The 22756-nt window shown below is 41.4% G+C and overlaps 1 protein-coding gene across 1 annotated transcript in view; it reads left to right on the top strand.

The window, feature by feature from the left end:
* PLA2G10 (phospholipase A2 group X) overlaps positions 1 to 22756 on the top strand; it is a 392252-nt gene that overhangs the window by 244628 nt on the left and 124868 nt on the right. The window lies entirely within an intron of this gene.

The raw sequence follows: 22756 nt of genomic DNA, 5'->3' as shown, positions 1-22756 counted from the left end.
TGTCTACTGCCCCCTGACTTGATTCAACAGCTAAGACTTCATGATGCCCGGGATTATGTCCATGTTTTCTGTGCGAGCAGATGTTTTTGATAATGAATCTAAACAAGAACATGCACAGATCACACATCACCGATGAAAACCTCCACGGTGTTTTGCGGGTTGCCACAGCACAAGACATAAAACCAGACATTGACTCACTGACCAGAGGAAAATAGTCTCAGACATCTAGCCAGAAAACAAGTAGGTGAGCAATTTCAAAACCTAAATTTCAATGTATTAAAAAAAACTGTTTTTGAACTTTTTTGCTTATAGTACACAGTTTGTTTTGTGCTTTTTGTTATTTTCAGAACATGATTAATGCACCTTGCTAAGGCACACAGTGATGGCACTGATGGAATTTAATGCACCAAGATGGCGTCAGATATGGTCTCTCAGGATGATGAAGTATCTTTACTTCTACTAGTCTTAGTAGATATATAGATATATCTTAATAAAAGATTTGGCCCGCGACTTAGCCTATGTGTTTTTATTTCGGCCCCTTATGTGATTGAGTTTGACAACCCTGTCCTAGAATTTTCTTAATATTCAGTAAGCCTTACTGATGAATAAGTCTGAACATCTAGTGCTTTCAGTGGGAACAATGTAAATTAATGCCTCAAAGAGCTCTGAGTGAGTCGAACAAAGTTGTCGTAAACTATCTTATGCTCATTGGTTAATTTTGGTTATTAGTACATCAAGTTGGCTACAACAGATCGAATTACAGTCATTGTGACGGAAACCAGCATTCTTTTTTGTAGTACATATCATGCTCATACTTCACATGGGCAGCTTTTACACATGGGTGTTGTTTGTTTTGAACTAGAGCAATGTATTCCTTTAAGACAACCTAAGACTTTTAAAAGTGTATATATTACATAATCAAACTTTTATAAGTTCGAACATCATATGGTCGACACTATATGATCAAACTTTTAAAAGTTAGAAAATGTAATAAAAAAAAGTAAACCAAAGAAAAAAACTACCTGAACAGTTTAAGCAGGGTGCAAGCCCACCTGCACCCCCCACAGCACTGCTCTTTAAATATACCAACTCCGAGATCGCACTACAGTGCATTAAAGGGAAATCTTCCCATTCTGCACTGTACGGAGATCTCTGCTGAAACTTTTGAACTTTTAAAAATTCAATCATATGGTGTCAACCATATGACGTTCAAACTTTTAAGAGTTCGGCAACATGATATAGACCCTTTTAAAAACCTTTGCGAATGATCTTAGACATTGGTTTATGATGTTTACCCATAATAACATATAACAATACATAGTAATAGTAATAACAGAAGCAATAGCAAAAAATATGAGAGGATAACAGGCAGTGTATTACAAATAGCTTTATACCTGTTGGCTATTTTTGTGCACTTCACAATTTGGTTGGTTGGAAGCAAGCTAATAGAGGCTGTTGGAACATTACATACATGAAAACTAACTGGCAATGTGCGACTACATATTTTTTAGCAATGGAATGATTGAATGCAATATTGCTTAGAAATATACCAGTTACAACTGGCATTTTAATGTCAGAACTGGTTGTAGGAGTCTAATCCCCCTTTGTGCACTTCGCAACTTGACTGATTAGAAGTGAGATAACAGAGATATTACATCGTGAATAGCTTTATATTTCTTGGCTATTTTTTGCATAACTTGCCATCTGATTGGTTTGAAATAAGCCATCAGATGTTGTTGGATCATTGTAAATATGGCAACTAGTTGGCAATGTATGACCATATATTTTTCATAGCAACATAATGCATTGTTGCCTCTAAGTATGTTGGCAAAATTGGTATTTTATTGCCATGACTAGATGTAGGAACTTAGTCTTTCATCTGGCTATGTTTTGATGCTTTATGAAGAGTAGTACCTTTCATTATAAATCTGTGGACTTATAGCTATTCTGTTGGGGCTTATTGTGAAATTAAAAACATGATTGGCTGTAGTATCTTAGGAATACCTTCTTCCAAGCCTATTTGCAGGTAGAATATAGACTGTATGTTATTGGTTAGGACTTTGGGACCTGTTCACTGATAGGTAGCTTTGGTGATTGGAGGGTAACGACCACTAAACAATTTGATTGCTTGCCAAAAAGTATTTATATTTTTCCCCAGCATCTAGTGATTATGACCTGATGAAGGCTCAAGAAGCCAAACGCTCTTATCGTTGCTGGGATTTTTCATGTGTTCTTAGAACACTTATTGTTTTGTTCGAATAAAGATTGATTTTACCATCAGAGTTTTTGTGCAGTCCATGGTGGTGTACCCCAAAGTCAACTTCATTTCTTAAAACGAAAAAAATAGTTGAAGTACATGCTCTTGCCTTCAGTGCAGGCTCAGTCAATTTTTCATCTGATGGTAGGTGACTCTGCAGTGGCCATTGCTGTTTTTTCAGACCACTTACTGTTTTCCTCAAATCCCTCTGGTGTAGCCTTGGCAGCCAGTATGGACTGGGGGTAAGACAAATCGTCTTTGGCTGTTTCAGTGTCCAATATGAACATTGGAGAAACATTCATTTTAGGTGTGGAAGACACCCTAGGAAGGTTCAATCAGGGTGGCTTGGGAAAGAGACCACTTACTTGGGATGATATGCCTTCCCCTTCTCAGTCTTCCTCCAAATATGTCCCTAGAAAAACAAAACCCTGAAAATTAGACATTGATCATCCAAATAGATTTTGTCTGTTCATAAGGATGGTTTTCTTAACTTAGACAGGAGTTTATTGTAGGCTTTCTATCCCTGAGAGCAGAAATCATTCCTGAGGAAAGTATGTCAGAGAATTCTGGCATAGACAGAGGCAGTGTCTTTTCTTTGTCTAATTCTCAAGCCCAAGACTCTAATTCAGAGGAAATTTGTCCTCCCCAACCCCATTATAGGAGTTTTCATTTTATAAGGCTAGTTCCAGGATAAATGGATGTTCCCTCTAAACTGAGGAAATATTATGATATATTGCAAGTTGATTTACTCGTGCTACCCCCTTTCATAGTTTCGTAGATGTGCACTAGGCTAATGGCCCTGGAGCCTGTGCAAGCCTAGCCCATTGGATTACCCTGGTATCGTGTCACCCGACCTTAGTTCCAAGTGCATTTGTCTAGCAGAGCCACTAGAGTGATCCCCGGGGTGAATTTTCTATTTCCCATCCACTCATCAAGATTCCTCTTGAAGAGGGCTAGTGAGGTGCTCTGCTTGACATGTATGGGAAGTCTATTCCATAGCATGGGCAGTCTCTGGGTTATGAACCTGTACCTCCTGCATGTTCTGTTGATTGTGGTAATAAGGTTGAGGTCTCTGGAGCGTGTGGTGTGGAGGGATTGAAATTTCTTTACATGTAACATTTCTAACAGAGCTGGGTCAGACGTGGCTTTGTAAGTCAAGCAGAGATCTTCTCTAAGTAGGCGATATGAGACAGAGAATAGTTGGAGTTTTTTGAGTCTGTCCATATAGGCAAATGTTTAAGGCCCAGGATGCCTCTTTGTGAGGTAATTTCATACTATTATGCCAGCCTTGGAGAATGTGTTAAATGCTGCCTGTAATAACCCTCACCCACAGCCTTCAGTCCTGCCCCCCCCAAAAAAGGCAGAACACTTATTAATACCAACCTTGCCCCTGTGGATAGGTAGGTAAGATATTATACAGATTTCATAAGAGAATTTCCTTCTTCTAGCCTATTCTGTCGGGTGTTGACAGCTTGTGGGATTGTCCTGCCACACTTCCTTCAAAGGTAGGTTCTTTGTAAACCCTACACTTTCTAACCTGTCTCAGGTGTCTAAACATGCTTTGAAGGGTGTATATGTTTGTGCAGATACTGTGTCTAGAGCCACTGCTACTGCTATTGTCTTGAGAGGATATACCCGAGTATGTACAGAAACATTTTTAGATGAGGTGAAGTCTGAGATTCTAAAATGGAATGCAGACAAAGAGGTTTTGTTTGGCCCTACTGCTAATCAGGTTCTCAAACAGTTTGATGAGTGAGTGAAATTAATTTGTGGAGTTACTAAGATTTTTCAAGTCCAGCTTTGTAAATCTTACAAAGCCTCTGCTTTTTTTAAAAAAAGATACAATAATCATTCCCTGCCTTCTGTTAGCAAACATGGAGCAAAAATAGATGGCAGGATGGGAACAACAAAGAACAGGGACCCTTTCAGAAAAAGGTTCAGACTATACCTTCAGAATGACTTTGCCAGCATTCCTCCCACCTTCTGTCCCTTTATCTCTAAGTTTGTCCCATAGACTGGCTCTCAGCCATTCCTTTTGGCAACAGGTTGTTTCAGGCTCTTGGGTACTAATATTGGTTCAGGAGGGTTACATTTGGCACTTAATACACATACCTCTTTTCAAGAAAATTCCTCCTTACCCTTCGAGGCAGAAATTTTTTTTTCCTCAGGTTCTTTAACACATGGTTTCATTCCAGAATGTTTCTGCTTCCAAAGACTCAACTTTCCTGAAGACCAGTTGAACATCTTTCCTTTCACAACTAGTTTGTGTGAAAGTACCAAAATTCAAAATGTTGACCCTTCAGACCATTCTTTTTCTGAGTTTTATGGCAACATTATATCTAAAAGGTTCTTATCATCACATTTTTGTTATTTAGATGATTTACTTACCTTTACAGAATGTCTACCAGATGCCAGGAGTCCTTAACATGGGTTTCTTCACTCTTTACCAATATGGACTTAACAGATAAACTTTCAAAAATCCTCCTTGGCTCTGTAACACAGGACTGTGTTTTAGACTGCCTTCTAGATACAGTGGATATAAAATGTGTACACATCCTTGTTAAAATGCCAGTTTTTTGTGATATAAAAATGAGACCACTATAAATAATTTCAAAACTTTTCCCACCTTTAATGTGACCTATAACCTGTCCAATTCAATTGAAAAACAAACAAATCTGTTAGGGGAAAAAATATAAAAAAATAAAAAACGTATAATAAGCTAGTTGCATAAGTGTGCACACCCTTAAACTAATACTATGTTGAAGCACATTTTAATTTAATTACAACATTCAGTCTTCTTGGGTAGGAGTCTATTAGTATGGCACATCCTGACTTGGCAATATTTGCCTACTCTTCCTTGCAAAAGTGCTACAAATCTGTCAGATTGAGAGGGCATCTCTTGCGCACAGCCCTCTTCAGGTCACCCCACAGATTTTCTATTAGATTTAGGCCTGGTCTCTGGCTGGGCCATTCCAAAACTTTAATTTTTTTCTGGTGAAGCCATTCTTTTATTGATTTGGATGTATATTTGGGGTCATTGTCATGTTGAAAGGTGAAATTCCTCTTCATCTTCAGCTTTCTAGCAGATGCCTGAAGGTTTTGGGCCAAAAGTGACTTGTATTTGGAACTGTTCATAATTCCCTCCACCTTGACTAAAGCCCGAGTTCCAGCTGAAGAAAAGCAACACAAAAACATGATACTGCCACCACCATGCTTCACCATAGGGATGGTGTTCTTTTGGTGATGCGAAGTATTGATGTTATGTAGTCCAATCTTGCCTACATTCTTACCCGTGGGTTTGGAGCCAAACCTTGGCTCCGACTCGGCCATACTCTAGCTCAAAGTCCTTCAATTGGCTGGGCTAAGAGGTATCCCATACTGCACTGCTCCCTTCCCCAGATCTCGTTTGCCGCTCGCAAAGCTCAGACGTGGTCTCACTCTTGGCTGTGGCTAAGGTTTACTTTTGTGTCTTAATTGACTAATTTTTTGCTTCAAAAGTTATTTTCATAGCTGTATCTGCGTGTGTGTTCTGTTTGTTAAGCAGTTTTGGCACTCCCTTTGTTTCTTTATCTACTTTACTGGTATCCCGTCAGCTATCTCCCTATGGGCTAGGACCATTTAAGTTAGAGGACCTAGTCCTTCTTAGTGTTGTTTGTCCTTCAGGACCATTTGAATTAGAGGTCCTGGTGTGCTGTCTGTAGTTTTAGTTATTGTTACCGCACTTTTTGCTGGTTAGTCTGTGGTGTTGTATTTAGTATCCTGCCTACTAAGTTTAAAGATACTAAAGAACGTAAGCCTTCTGGCTTCAAGAAGTGTAGTAAATGTGGGTACAAGATGTCTATTACCGATGGGCATTCTGTATGTGTTTATTGTTTGGGGGCTATACACCTTCACGAATCTTGTGCTTTTTGTCATGCGTTCAGCCCTCGTGTTCTTCAAGAACGGAAGAACAAGCTGATACTGAAGGGCCTACTAAAACCCTCCTTTAAGGAAGATTTAGAGAGGTCTTCTAGTGCTAAGTCCTCTCCCGCCAAAACATCTAAAGCAAAGAAACGTTCTCCAGCTCTGTCTGTACTATCGGAGCCTACGGAGAAAGTTACCAAATCTACTGTGGCATCCTCGGCTCCACTGTCCTTGGTGCCGAAGGAAATTTCTGAAGCTACAGGTCCTACATCGGCTCCCAGTTTTTTGGAGCCGGTGACAGAGATGCTAGCTCGGAGCCGGTCTCCAGTTTTTAGACTGGTCTCTCCTCCTCGCAGGTCTCCTTCTGAGAGGAAGTCTAGATCTCCCACCTTGTCCTCTAGGTCCTCCAGGATACTCTCTGATGTAAATGTGGATAGAGTGGTGCAGAGACTGCTCCAATCACCAGTGCTGGCTAAATTGCTTTTGGCTCCAGCCCAGTCAGCTCTGGAGCCAGTCACCCATCCATCATCAATAGATCCTCCTCCAAGCAAATCCCAGCCTTCGGAGCCAGAGCGGTCGGTGCCCTATGATGCTTCTAGGTTGGCTCAGATGGCCCATCCCAGCTTGTCAGCTCCGATCTCAGCTCCGACCCCGTCGGCTCTGTCCACGGGGTCCAGGACTCATGGTTCCTCGATCTGACCCAAAGGGGAGGCCTCGAGATGCTCTTTGGCTCCCAGCCTCCCACTCAGTGCTTCGGCTTGAGTGAGCCAGACTCTTGCTTCGGCTTTGGACCTTGTCCCCTCTGCCTCGAGAGATTCCACAGTTAGTCGATCTTCGGAGCCGGGGGACCAGCTTTCGAGGTCATGCAGAGCATGCTAGCCAGATCCTCAGCTGCATCATACAGTTCTGACACTCTTCCCCCTCCAGCCCTGGTAACAGTCTCTGATCGCCCTCTATCTTTGGACAGAAGAGACCCAAGGCCTCAGAAGACACCCATGAGTGGTTCCCCCATTTTCTGAGGAATCACCAGAGTTTGTGCCTGAGGAGCCCCCCCAGAAAAAGAACATGCAAGAGGAAGCACTTAGACTCCCAGGAAGAGTATCTCATGTCAGACACTGACCTTGAGGAATCAGAGGGGTCCCCAAGTCATCCTCTGAGGATATTTCCTTTTCTGCTATCCTAGAGATCTTGAAACAGAGAGGTGACTGGCCCTCAAAACCCCCCTCTGAAGAGGAGTCAGTGTTCCTGAAGGCCTTTGAGGCTCAGCCTTCTGCCTCTTGGGTCTCTCCACCCATCGACGAACTCCTGGATTTGGTTTGTCATAGGGTGTGGGAAACCCCTGACACTGTGGAACTAGTCCCCAGGAGATCCAACAAATTTCTGTCCGCCCCTGCTGACAAAGACTTTCTTACAAAAGGCGTCCCAGTAGATGCCATGATGGTGGCAGCTGCCACCAAGAAGGAACTGGTTGAGACTTCATCTACCATCCATCCCCCTAACAAGGAGTCTAGGACCATGGACCGGTATGGGAAGCGTATGTTTTCTTCAGCGGCCTTATTCTGCGGTCGCTGAATTACTTATCACATTTTACAAGGCTCCAAAGAGATCTCCTGAAAGAGCTTGGAGATACTCTGCAAGGTAACATATCTGACACAGTGGCTCAGAAAGTCAATGTTCAAGTGTCTACCTTAAATTCTATAGCTAACTCCTCCATGAGGCTGATCTCGTATGCAGCCGAAGGAGCGAGTAGGGGAGCGAGTTCCGGAGTCTCTCTCAGAAGACACTCCTGGATGTGCCTTTGTAATTTCGCGAGGCCTTTAAGTCTACATTCACCAATGCCCCTTTTGATGGTTCCTCCTTGTTCAGAACCAAGGTGAAAGACACTCTCACTAGGTGCGAGCAAGGGGGTAAAACTCTGTCTGCCATGGGAGTCAATTTTTCCATGCCTTCTAGACCTTATCCCAAGAGCCAGAAGGGTGGGAAAATGTGGTTCAAGAAATCACAGAGATTTTTCCATGACGCACAAAGTGAATCCCCCTCCAGGGGCAGGGGAGGGGGTGGCAACTCAGGTAGATGTCACCCTAGAGACAGAGGTGGCCCACGTAACCAGGGGGACTGCAATTCCTATCGTGGTCCTTCCTACCAGCTCTCCTGATGGGAGGCCCGACTGCACTTCTCCGGAGCCGGTCGGGGGTCGCATCTCACTATACACAGAAGCCTGGCAGCACATCACTCAGGACCAGTGGGTATTAAAATTATTTCCAGAGGATATCACATTCCATTACCCCCCCCCCACTGATCAAAAGAATCCCAAATGTTCCACCCAATCAAAGGGATTCCGCAGCTTCAGAAATTCAAAAGCTGTTAGAAAAAGGAGCCATCCAGCATGTCCCCACAGACCAGCTCGGATTAGGGACTTACTCCAGATTCTTTTTGGTGCCAAAAAGAACAGGGGACCTGAGATCCATCTTGGATCTCAACCGCTTAAACCTCCACGTGAAGAAGTACAAGTTCCGAATGGTCACATTGCAATCTATTCTCCCATTGTTGGGAAAAGAAGTGTGGATGTGCTTCATCAACCTCAAGGATGCTTACTACCATATAAAAATGGACAGGACATCCAGAAGTCACCTATGCTTCTGGCTGGGAGCCAGTCATTTTCAATTTTGAGCCCTGCCGTTTGGTCTCACCACAGATCCCAGGGTGTTCACCAAGTGTATGGCAGTGGTGACTGCTCACTTGAGACGTCAGGGATTCCAAGTGTTTCTGTACCTGGATGACTGGCTCTTCTCTGCCACCACCAGGCATCTACTACTACAGACCAGAGATGCCACGATCAATCTGTGTCAACAATTGGGTGTCACTCTAAACTGGGAAAAGTCTGCCTTGTCGCCCTCACAGCGTTTCACTTTTATAGGCGCCAAGTTAGACACCGTGTGCATGAGGGTGTTTTTGCCTCAAGAAAGGATTCAATGTTTGCAACAACAGGTAAACGCGTTGCTCCCTTTAAAGAAAGTGAAGGCAAAAACGGTTCTGAAATTGTTAGGGACAATGGCCTCAACAATTATGCTGGCCCCTCTTGCGAGGCTACACATGAGGCTCCTTCAGTGGATGCTCTTCGCCCAGTGGTCTCTACAAAATATGCCGCTTTCTCATCTCATAATGATCACAGGCAGGTGCAAGCAGGATCTATGCTGGTGGCTTCACACCAGCAACCTCAATGCGGGGAAACCCTTTGTTCCATCCCCTCCTGTTGCCACAGTGATCACGGATGCCTCTCAGATGGGGGGGGCATTATCTCGGCAGGACAGTCCAAGGCATGTGGCAAGAACACGAGATACATCTGCATATCAATATCTTGGAGATGAGAGCAGTGCTACTAGCGTTGCAAGCATTTCAGAGCTTTCTTCCTCTCTGGACTATTGCGATACACTCAGACAATATGTCGGTGGTATGGTATCTGAATAAACAAGGTGGAACCAGATCTTATCCCCTTTGCAGAGAGGCCATGCGAGTGTGGCAGTGTGCAGTGTCTTCCCAACGTTTTCTTATAGCAACGCACATTCCGGGGAAGTCCAATGTGATCGCCGACAGGTTGAGCAGAGCTATTCTTATGCCTCATGAGTGGTCCCTGAACAGTGAAGTTGCGGAGCAGATTTTCCACAGATGGGGTCAGCCTTGCTGCGACCTATTAGCCAGTCCCCTCAATACCAAGTGCAGCAGCTACTTCACCCTTATTCCTCCTCAGGGGTAGTCACCCAGGGATGCTTCTTGTCCACGATTGGCCCCTCGGTCTACTGTATGCCTTCCCTTCTGTTCCTCTGCTGACAAAGTTTATTCAGAAAGCGCAGTCCTTGGGAAGCAAAATGATTCTGATTGCTCCACACTGGCCTTGTCAAATTTGGTTCCCCTTTCTCCATCCCTATCTTATGGACACACCCTGAATTCTGGACCCACAACCAGACCTACTGACTCATATGTCAGGGCAGTTCCATCCCTCTCTTCAAACCCTCTGGTTGACAGCCTGGCTACTCCACTTCCATCACTGATCAGGTTTCATTGTTTTTCTCTGGAAGTGGTTCATATTCTATCTTCTTCCCATAAGCCTTCGACCAGGAAGATTTATTCCAGTAAATGGAAAAGATTCTCCATATGGGCTCATGAAAGGCAAATTGATCCTTACACAGCCCCGATCTCTTCAGTTCTGGAATTTCTTTCCATGCTTTTCAATCAAGGTTCAGCAGCTGCTACCATAAAGGTCCAGTTGGCGGCTATTTCCACTTTTCACGTTGCCAATGAACCCAGTTTAATGGCACATAGACTTTGTAAGGCATTTTTGAAGGGCGCTGTGCTGCTTCGCCCTCCAGTCTTTGAACCGGTTATGCCTTGGGATCTAAATTTTGTGCTACAATGCCTCACCACTTCCCCCTTTGAGCCTGCAGCTACTTGTGACATGAAATATTTGACTTGGAAAACTATCTTCTTGGTAGCCATCACTTCAGCCAGACGTGTCTCAGAGCTCCAAGCCTTGTCAATAAGACCGCCTTACTTGATTTTTCACAGGGACAGGGTTTCCCTCAGACCAAACCCTTCCTTTATGCCAAAAGTGGCTTCGGTTAGTAATCTCAACCAATCCATTGAACTGCCCATATTTTTCCAGAGTTCTCTAATAGGGCAGAATTCAAATTTCACCAGTTGGATGTTCACGCAGTTGCGCTTTTATTTACATAGAATGAAGGATCTTAGAAAAATCAGACCAGCTCTTTGTCTCATTTTCAGAAAACAAAATTGGGTCTCCTGTTTCCAAAGTAACTTTGTCTAGATGGATCTCTGGTTGTATTTCCTTCATTTATGGCTCAGGTGGTAAGGATTTACCATTTAGAGTGAAGGCTCATTCTACCCGATCTATGTCTGCCTCTACAGCATTTCAGGCCAGAATGTCTATGGATGATACTTGTGCTGCAGCTACATGGGCATCTCCTCACACTTTTATTACTCACTACAAATTGGATTTGGTATCCAGAGGCAGATCTTCCTTTAGTTCCACAGTGCTCAGGAGTATTTTCCACTGAGCCTCCCAGGGTTCAGGTGCTGGGAAGGCTGTCCCATGGGTAAGAATGTAGGCGAGACTTTACTACATAACATCATCTCGCCTCACATTCTTACTAACCCCCCCCCCCTCCATCCCCCATCCTGGAGGACCTAAAGGTTAGTTCTGGCTTTAGTACTCCTTTCATTATTGGAATGTTTTTTCCTTCTTTGTATCATGTGGATGAAGGGGGGTGATCATGTGATTGAGCTTGCAGCAAACAAGATCTGGGGAAAGAGAGCAGTGCAGTATGGGATATCTCTTAGCCCAGCCAATTGAAAGACTTCGAGCTAGAGTATGGCCAAGTCGGAGCCGAAGTTCAGCTCTGAACCCATGGGTAAGAATGTGAAGCAAGATGGACTACATACATCGAATGTTATGGTGAGTACATAACTTCTTGTTTTGCGCCAAATGTACCTTTTGGAATTGTGGCCAAAAAGTTCAACCTTGGTCTCATCAGACCATGACACGTTTTCCCACATGCTTTTGGGAGGCTTGATGTATTGTTTTGCAAATGTTAGTCGGACCTGGATATTTTTCTGTGTAGGAAAAGACTTCCGTCTTGCAACCCTACTCCATAGCCCAGACATATGGAGAATACGGGAGATTATTGTCACATGTAGTACACAACCAGTACTTGCCAGAAATTCCTGCAGCTCCTTCAGTGTTGCTGTAGGTCTCTTGGCAGTCTCCCTCACCAGTTTTTATCTTGTCTTTTCATCAATTTTGGAGGGATGTCCAGCTCTTTGCAACATCACTGTTGTCCCATATTTTCTCCACTTTTTGATGACTGTCTTCACTGTGTTCCATGGTATATCCAATGCTGTGGAAATTTTTTTGTACCCTTCTCCTGACTGATGCCTTTCAACAATGTGATCCCTTTGATGCTTTGTAAGCTCTCTGCAAACCATGAGTAAATGTCAGGAAAATCCTACTAGGACAGCTGAACTTTATTTGGGGTTAATCAGAGTCACTTTAATTGATGGCAGATGTGTACCCAAGAAGATTGGATGTTGTAATTAAATCAAAAGGTGCTTCAACAAAGTATTAGTTTAAGGGTGTGCACACTTATGTAACCAACGTGTTGTACATTTTTTTATTTTTTATATTTTTCCCCTAATAGATTTGTTTGTTTTTCAATTGAATTGTACATGTTGTTTTTCAATTGAATTGTACATGTTATAGGTCACATTAAAGGTGGGAAAAGTTTTGAAATTATTTACTGTGGTCTCATTTTTATATCACAAAAACCTGGCATTTTGACACGAGTGGGTACACTTTTTATATCCACTGCATGTTTCTTAAAAGGCATTCCTTACAAAGGAAAAGGTAAATTTGTACCTGGAAACTTTCCTGTTCTTCTCCAATCAGTGAGACTTCAGCCAAAAAATATCTCAGGATTCTAGAGTTCACAGCATCCATGATTCTCATGATTCTTCTTGCCAGATTATACAAAGTTAAAAAAACAACAAAAACAGAATAGTTCACAACAATAAAGTTTTAATAAATGTAATAAATATAAGCCTTCACATACAAATGCTTTTTCAATTAATTCAAAAGCTCCAAAACACGCTCCTTATACAGAACAATCAATTAAAAAACAGAGACCTTTTCAGAAAAATCTAAAAAAAAAATCTAAAAAATCTGAAAGTCACATGATTAATGCTGTAAACTCCTTTGCTTTAAAATAGGCTTAAGTGGACAGGAATCATTAATTCCAGTTGTACATAGAGCATTAAGTATGTTAATCCAGTCATAATCAAGCACTTCTATTTTATTTACAGTGTCACCTCCCTTAATACCATTAAAAACCAATTGTAAAACAAAACAATTGAACATATGGGTTGCATCACTCAGTAAAATATGCTTAGCCAAAGCATTTGTAGTATTCAATTTTTTAATATCATATATATGCTGTGTTATCCTGTCCTGCAGTCTCCTATTAGTTTTCCATACATAAAATTACATGCAGGCAGTACACTTTGCCATATACACTAAATTCATGCTATTACAATCTGTATGATGAAAAAAAAACATAATCATATTTAGGTATGGGATATTTAAAACAATTCATGGAACCAATATGCTAACAATAATTACAGTTCATACAAGGAAAAGTCCCCTTTGAAATAACCAGGTTCTCATCCCTTACATTCAGTTTTATTAAATTCAACCCACTATAACATAACTGCCTTTTTAAATTAAGTTTATTCTTAAACATTATCCTGAGAGGGGGACTTATAATCTTAGTAATATCAGGTGACATTAATAGAATTGGCCAGTTATCCTTTATAATATTAATGAGAGATCTATTATTATTAGCATAACCCATAATATAAGGAAAAACCACTGTCACCTACAACAGCGACATCATTCCTTATCAATTCAATAATTAAAATAAGGACACATACTTTCATTTTGATGCTGGTTCACCTCATTTAATGCTTCATTTATCTCATTCTGGCAATAACCACTTCTCCAAAAGTCATCAGACATCATCTTCACTTCCAGCTCAACGATAGTGTCATCAGATGTCAATCTTGACATTTTACAAAACTGTCCCTTTAAAATATTCTTATACACATATCCCAGATGCATACTGTAACACTGTAGATAACTATTTATTGTGGTATCCTTTTTTGTATATCTTTGTAACTAAATGCCCTGATTCATTCCAATAAACTAATATATCTAAAATTAATACTTTCACATTAACTACTCAGTTCAAATTTTAAAAAGCTAGTGCTAGAATTCAATTATGATATAAAACTAACAAGACCATCTTCACTTGAACCCCATAGTAAAAATAGATCATCCAAAAAACGTGCAAAATGTAGAATATGTTTAGAGTACTCATTGTCTATAAAGACATTGTTCTGCTCCTGGTCATACATTTCCATAGCAAAAATGTTATTTGCAAGTACCAATTCCATTAATGTACAGGTCGTATTAAAAAACTATTTGTATTGGCCCCATTAGTATTCAATATATTTCTAATAGAAGAAACTCCTTCATCTTTGGGAATGGATGTGAACAGAGACTTGACATCCAATGTAGCAAAAATAAAGGAAGAACATAAAGGAGAATTATATCATAAACTAAGCTTTCTCACAAAATCCCCTGTATCAGTCACTATATGGTCAATAAGTGTCCAAATATGGTCATAATACATTCTCTAAATATATATAGATAAGAAAAAACATCTAGCAAAAAAAATTATAATGTGAACCACAAAAAGGACTCCAAGGTACTCATCACGAGTGAAACATGTTTTATTGACTGAAATGTAAAATAAAACAAGTAAAAGGTAATAAACGCTTTTGTCCTGTATTATAAGACTTCCTCAGATAAACTCCAGTTTTAAAAACGAAGTTAAATACTGCAATCAAATTATGTAAACTTGTTTAAAAACCAATAAGAAAATCAGTAATCGTGAGACCCCCCTCACTCTCCCAATCCAAACAACTCAATTTAAAACTTTATTTTTAAAAATATTTACTATCAGAAAATAAGACTTTTCTAATACGGTACAGTAACAATGGCTTTGATAATAAACATAGCCTAAATGGTAGTTCACCTTTCCAAGGCTTTTAATCTAAGTATACTGGCAATCGAAACATGTTCTTATATAGATATTTATATAGTTATATATAGATAAGTTGAGTCAACATCCATGCCCTGATACAGTATTGTGCATGGGTGGATTATATAGAGCTAAAAGAATATGATACGTCTAGCAAAAAAAAAAATATGATATGATATATCCAGCAGATAAAGTTGGAGCCATTGTGATGGTGATGATGGATGTTGCTAAATATAATAATGTTATGAATGAGTTATTAAATGATGCTTTAACCAATAATTCTATGTTGAAAAACAATGTCGACTTAGTAATTTAAAGTTAAATTAATTATATATGATATGTTTTTGAATTCTTATATTACACCTGAGCTGTTTGAATATTTTTCCATCATGGAATCCTTTCTACCCATTATATATGGCCTTCCAAAAATACAAAAACAGTTTCAACTGCCTGCCTGGATGATTCAGTTCTAATTCCTTTTAGGTAACTTTTTCATGAGACATGCAGCAGTTACTAAAGGAGGTAAAAAAATCCTGCTTCTAGGAAATGTTATGTTAACCTCAGGATAAAATTTTCAAATTGGTGTCTCACCTATAACCAAGGCCCTATTTGGGATTATTTCCACTGGTTCTCAGACATTTGTATGAGTTATTATCCTATGGTCTGGGGATGGTATAATGGTTAGGATGTTTACCTCACAGACACAAAAGTACTTGGTTGGATTCTCACCTTTGGAAGGGAAATTGGGTAGGCTTAAAATGGCCAACAAGGGCAGATAGCCTTGTACTTATCTATGAACCTAAGCCAAAACACTGAAAATTGCTAGAATTATGCATATTGAAACTAGGAAAGAGACCACAGCTGTGTATTTGTGAGTCACACAGAAATTCACTTTGTTACCACCCTTCCACCCTGGTGCTGTTGTGTTTTTAAACCCAGCTGTTTCTGTAGTTACCCACCCCTTATGTTAATTTGACCACATATATCCTTTCCTGTCCTCTTCTCTCTCTTTCATTGGCTATTGTGAAATTATCATTTTGTGAAATCACTCCCCTTCAGCTATGTAAATTTATTGGCCACCCCACTGTATTCCATACAGCCAAAATGCTAAGTGCCTATCTATCTTACTCTTTTAAAATTTGTGGCTCTCTACTTAGATAGCTAAAGCTTAAGTTACCCCCTCTTTCATATCTAACTGCTTAGTGCACATTGCAGCTCTTAGGATGTTAACCCATTTTTTCCATCGTATCTTTAAAATCTGTAACATCTTCTCCAAGACCACCAGTTAATTGGAGACCCCATATTCTGCCTCTCAGTAGTCATCTTGGGATTAGCGCTTCTGTTTTGCTGCTGGTGAGAGAAGAAGCATGGAGACATGATGTCCTGGAGACTGCTGATCACCAGAAAGCCAAATAGCTGCTTTATATGTGCCGACTTGCACTTTGTGCTTATATTTTGCTCCTGGTGAGAGAAAGAGCAGAGGGCTTTCATTCCAGACTGTCTTGGATTGGGCAGTGAGGGTCAATGTGAGTCTTTCCTGATTGGTTTGGTTGCTCTTCAATGCATCTGCTAGAAAAAAGGCTACAACAAGCCCACAGTCCCCCGCATCATCTGGGAAAAGACTGTTGATCAGCAAAGAGCCTGTGGCCTGCTTCTCATCTTGGGGTTGTTGCTGCTGTTTTGCTTCTGGTGAGAAAAGAAGCAAAGTGGAATTGTCTCCCAGCAGCATGAAGCTGTGGTGAGACCAGCACTAGTAGTAACCAGTCAGTAGCTAATCAGGCAAATCCCCTCTTTTCATCATTCTTGACAAAGCTAATTCTTTCTTTTCAGCAAGTACTACTTGATTAGCTGCTTTCTAACCTAACGTCAGAATATCTCCCTAAATACATCATCCATAAATCATCAGGATCTACTTATTAGTTTTCCCTCAATTATTTGGTAGTGTCCTGTATAAAAACAGACACATTTAGCTGATATTTTTCCATAAAAGCACCCTTGAAATTTCACTGATACCTAGTTGCACACGGGCAACTAGTTTGCAGTGACAAGCACGGATCTCAGCGTTGCAAACCACATACACCTGATATTACTTTATATTTTCACTGCAACTGTCTAATCAATAAAAAAATGGCTTGTTGCCATGGATATGAACTTTTCCACTATCCCCATCACCAGCTTTGTGGATATGGGCATCCTGAGGCAATGCAGAAATTGCCTCATGTTTACCAACAACCAGCTAATTCTCAAAGAAACTGAGAAGTTATGTGAGAGAGGTATTTACACAATGTCAGTGGAGGTAAACTGACACATTAAAGCACTCCTAATGTCAATCAGGTTGTCAGCAGTACACATGCTACATCCATCACACACAGTTCAAATCAGACAGACAAACCCACATATGCTGAGGTACTTAAATGTAACCTTCTTAAAACCCGAAGACCTCCTAGATGTACACCTAAAAATACCCAGAATGCACTCTTTCAAAACAATACCCCCATCTCATGGAGCCTCTACTTCTAAGCCCATAAATGAAGCCACCACACAGTCCAACATTCTGGACACTGGAGACTCAATTGTGAGACATACCAATGTCCCTCTCCCCAGGCTGAGTAAGGAGAAAGTCATGGCTGTTTGTTTACCAGGAGCCAGAATCCACCACATTTTGCATGCACTCAGGTCGTTCAACCACAACTACCAGTATGACTGAGTCATAGTCCATTTGGGTGTAAATGACCTGAGATTTACATCCCTAGACTGTATGAAGACAGACATCATGAAGCACTCAGAATATGTGTCTCAGGCTGGTATGAGCCTAACAGAGTAGCACTTTATCTTCCCCAAAGATGATGCCACAATATAAACAAAAGATGACTGACTGTGATAATTGGCTTAGTTTCTGGTGTCATTCTTGGAGGGTGCAACATTTTTCAACTTGAAAGGAGATGGTCAATGGACTACATTGTTTTGCTAAGGATGGTCTGCACCTCTTCCCTCCAGGCTTTCGGACATTAGCTAAAACACTGTCCTCCACCATAGTGCCTTTTTAGGCAATGCCAAAGTGAAAGTACTTCCAATATAACAAATCAAAACCAAGGCAATTTAAAGGTGTTACTACTCAATGCTAGGAGTCTAAGCAAAAAAACTCCACTCACTACAAGCTGTCCTCACCACAGAGAAAGCTGCAGTCATTGAAACATGGTTTAAAGCTGCAGAGAGCAAATCTGCAGTGCAAGGCTATAATGTCTACCACACATTTAGACCAGCTGCTACACAGATAGAGATTAAATGTGGAGGTGTCTTGATTTACATAAAAAATAAATATACCTCAAAGTTGGTCAAACAGGACAATGCACTTGAGCTTTTCCATGTTCAAATCAGTCCCATGCCACTTCCTTGCAAGCTATAGGTCCCCTTGTATGATCTAGGAAACCCATAACATGTATTTAAACTTACTGGAAACACTTATCATCCAACCCAATACCATAGTCATGGGTGACTTTAATTACCTCACCACTAACTGGGAATCTTATACAACACCCTGGATTTTGTAAACACAAATATCCTGGAGTAGATTGTCAATAAGCTGACCAGGGGCACAAAAATACTGGATCTGGTCCTCACTAATATGGGAGAGTGCTGGACACTCCTTAGTGTACTGTCTTCTCTGGTGAGGTCAGACCACAAAACGGTCTCCTTTGAAGTAAAAATAAAGCTCAGAACCCCAGCTAACCCTGGAATACTCATGAACTACTCTAAGGCATACTTCTACTATTAAGTGATAACTTGGAAAAATGTCAAGCTCCCATAAATCCTGAGAACACTGCTGCCTATACAAAAGTGTTCACAGAAACCCTATGCAAGCATGTTAATAGCTGCATAGAGGCAGCTGTACCCACCAGAAAGAAGTACAAAACTAAATAAATAAATAAAATAAAAAAACAAGCCACCCTGGTGGAAGGTGGAATCACAACATCAATAGGCTGTATAACAGAAGGAAGAAAATAATGGCAAAAATTAGGAGGTGCAGCACTTAGCAGGACAAATACAAGTTCAGCAAACTAAACAAACAATTCAGATGACAAAGTCTATCATAGCCATATTTGAGGTATATTTGGCCTCCCAGGCCAAGAACAGCCACAAGGCATTCTTTATCTGTATCTGCAACCTCAAAGGCAATACACAATTGTGTGCACATCCCATAGTTAATCTATGATGAGCCAGAAGATATACCAAACTTACTGGCAGACAAATTCAGCTCAAATTTTACCCCCCCCTCAACCTCCCCTCAGGAAATACCGTCAAATATAACTTCCCCTACCATCACTAGGGAACAGGTTCTCAATGCTCTCTCTAAGGCCAAGAATACTGCATTGATGGGCCCAGATAATATCCCAGGATGCCTTCTAAATAGCAAGAAACATGACCCACTAGGGCTTCTGGAATCACTATATAACTGTAGCCTCCCAACAAGCTTTGTGCCTCATGAATGGAGAACAGCAACAATCATCCCTCTACAGACTCTAGAAACTACAGATCCCATAAGTCTCACTAGTCTCATATGCAAAGCCATAGAAAGAATTATCATAGAAATGATCGATAGTGGCATAGGAAGCCCCAGACATTGGACATAACCCAATCTGGTTTTGCCAAGGGCAGGTCGTGCCTACTCAGCCTGCTGGATTTTTTTGAGAAGGTCACCAAAGCAGTGGATGAGAGCAAACAGTTTCCACTGCATACCTTGACATGGCCAAGGCCTTAGATACAATACTCCACTCAGGCATTGTTGACAAATTCAAGAGGTTGGGTATAAACCTTTATGGTGCCTGGTGGTTATCCAGCTGCCTCATAGATAGGACCTAGGAAGTTAGAACTGGGGAGTGCCATCTCTACAAAGAGGCAATCACAAGCTGAGTCCCTCAGAGACCGTTCCTTTTTGGCATTTGCTTCTCTGAAGTCAAGGCCAATGTCAAGCTCTGGCTGACTAAATTTGCAGACAGTTGCAAATTAGGAGCATTCCACCCCCCACCCCCCCCCCCGACACACATGCTCTCCAGAAGGGCTCAAACAGAAATAAATAGTGTCAGAGTCATGGAGTTAAGCTAAATGCCAAGAAATGCATAATAGTATCCTTCAGGAAGTCATCCACCCCTGGTAACTATCATATTGACAACACACCTCTAAGAGTTTACCCAGTAGTCAGGAACTTGGGGACACAAACATACAGTGATCTAGCCTTTCACCATTATTTGTCTACAGTGGTGAGGAAATCATTCTATATTGCACAACCAACAAACAAAGGTATGGCATCTAGGTCCAAGGAAATCATTGTTCCACTGCATTTAGCATTCATCAGACCTGTCATTGAGTATAGTGCCTCCTTTGGTATGTACCTAACCAGGCACATCCAACAACTGGAACATCGAAAGACGTTCCTCACTAAAAGAATACAGGGCTTAAGTAACATGTACTATGCAGATCACCTCAAAACCCTATCCCTGTATTCTGCCTCCTACAGGCTGTTGAGGGGAGATCTATGCCTGGCATACAAGGCGTTAGCAGACCCCTTCCTAATACACCTCCTACATATCCTCAAAACAAATTGCACCAGGATTACCTGTTCTAAAGACTTAAACCTTGCCTGTGATATAAATTGGACTTGCTGGATAAATAGGTATGTATCCCAGAGACTAACCCTTCTCTGGAACAGGCTTCCAATCTATGTTAAGCAACGTTCCTCCCTAACCCAATCCAAGTGTAACTTAGACAATTAGATGGGGAACAGACTTACTGGTTCATCTTCCAGGCCCCTGCTTATAAATGTTTCATCCCACAAGCCTCTGCTTATACTTATCAAAGGTACCAGAACTAGTCAGAGATTTCAGATGCACTGCTAGGCTTAAAAAGGTCCTTGAAGTCATTAACCTAGTATCTACAAAGTGTATTTTCCATTAATGCATAAGATCACCTATTATTTAGGTGACAGGTGGGAACAAAGCCTGATCCAGCACTAGGAGACATAGGCAGTCGCCTAGGGCCCCATGGCTAAAGGGGCCGAGTCTGGCTGGCCAGGAGGCCTCAACATAAAATAATTAAATGAATAGCCAAACTGGAAGCAAAGCTCTCTTCACCAAAGACTGGACTAGACAGTCAAGAGGAGAAGATAAACACTTGCACCGCACCACACTCATCACATTATCCCTCAAAACCTACACCACCAAAACACAAACACAGAAGCACAAAACACACACCTACATTTGCGGAGGCTTGCAGTAAAAATCTGCCCAAACAACCGAGACCTCCAAAGCAGAAATGCAAGCAGCCTCCACCCCTCCAACACAACCCAAATGACACATAGACCACATACTCAGTGTGCCACTGAACTACAGCCCATAAGGCATAAAGTACCCAACATTCTAGTCATAGGTGACTCTATAGTCAGGCACACTGATGTTCCACTCACCAGGCTAAACAAGGAAAAAGTTACTGTCAGCTGCCTGTTGGGTGCCAGGATCCGCCACATAACGCACGCACTCAGGTCACTCCACAATAAGTACAAATATGACTCTGTCATTGTCCATGTTGGTGTGAATGACCTGAGACGTACCTCCCTGGACTACATGAAAAGAGACATGGAGGAGCTCTCTGATCTTGTAGCCCAGACAGGTATGACTCTAGCCCTGAGTAGCATCCTGCCATCACCCAGAATAATACCACAGTACAAGGACAAAATGATTGACTTTAAAATACTGGCAAAGGCTCTTGCCACCCCATAGTGCTTTTTTTGGGCAAGGTTCAAATGACAAATTCACCACCGTAACAGGTACAAGCAAGCAAAATCTGAGGGTAATGCTACTCAATGCTAGAAGTCTAAACCTCAAAATGCACTCACTCGAGGCACTCCTTAAAATGGAGAACATTGACATCTGTGCAGTGACAGAGGCCTGGTTCAAAGCTCCAGAGAGCACCCCTGCATTACCAGGCTATAATTCATACCACACCTTTCGACCACCAAACCCGGACCGAAACACTAAAGGTGGAGGCGTGTCCATATTCATTAAGGATATCCACACCTCTAAACTAGTTGCTCAGCATAATGCATCCGAGATTATCCAAGTTCAACTAACTCTGGGCAAAACTGCAATCCAGATTGTAGCTTGTTACAGACCCCCACCATGCCCCAGGATTCTCACTCCTCTTTTCTTGATACACAGGAAAATATTAAGGTACAACCCAACACTCTAATAATGGGTGATTTCAACTACCCTACCATTAACTGGGAAAACTACTCATGTACCAACTCTTTTGCTCAACGTTTTCTGGAAATCATCAATTCCAATGTCTTGGATCAACTTATCCACACCCCCACCAGGGGCTGCAATATCCTAGACCTGGTCATCACCAACATGGGTGACCAGTGTTCCACACCAAAGGTCAGCTCCTCGTTGGTCAGATCTGACCACAAGCTAATCACCCTAGACATCTACATCCCACTCCCACCCCCCATTAGGAAAACAACCGTAAAAAATTTCTCCAAAGCCAACTTCATGCTCCTTAAGACAAAAGTGGCAAACTTCACGACACCCATGCAGATGGACAATAGAGGTACGACTGCTGAATCCTACACAAATGCACTTTATAAGTACTTACACGAGTGCATGGATCATGCTATCCCTAACAGAACCAAGATGCTATCCTCCAAAAAAAGGAAGCCAATCTGGTGGTCTTCTGCCATAAACAAACTCTACAACAGAAGAAAGAAACTGTTGCAGAAAAGAGTAAAATCCCATAATTGGAAGAACTCCCTGGTCAGCCTCAGTAAGAAGCTGAGATCTCTCATAAAATCATCCAAAGCTAGTTATGAAAACAAAATTGCCACTGATTCTAAAGACAACCACAAAGCATTCTATAGCTATGTCAAGAATCT

This window comes from Protopterus annectens, chromosome 12.part0 (genome assembly GCF_019279795.1).
Source record: "Protopterus annectens isolate FY-2018-M chromosome 12.part0, PAN1.0, whole genome shotgun sequence".
Classification (NCBI taxonomy): Eukaryota; Metazoa; Chordata; order Ceratodontiformes; family Protopteridae; genus Protopterus; species Protopterus annectens.
The sequence above is the reverse complement of the archived record's forward strand: the minus strand, read 5'-3'. Positions and strand labels throughout refer to the sequence as shown.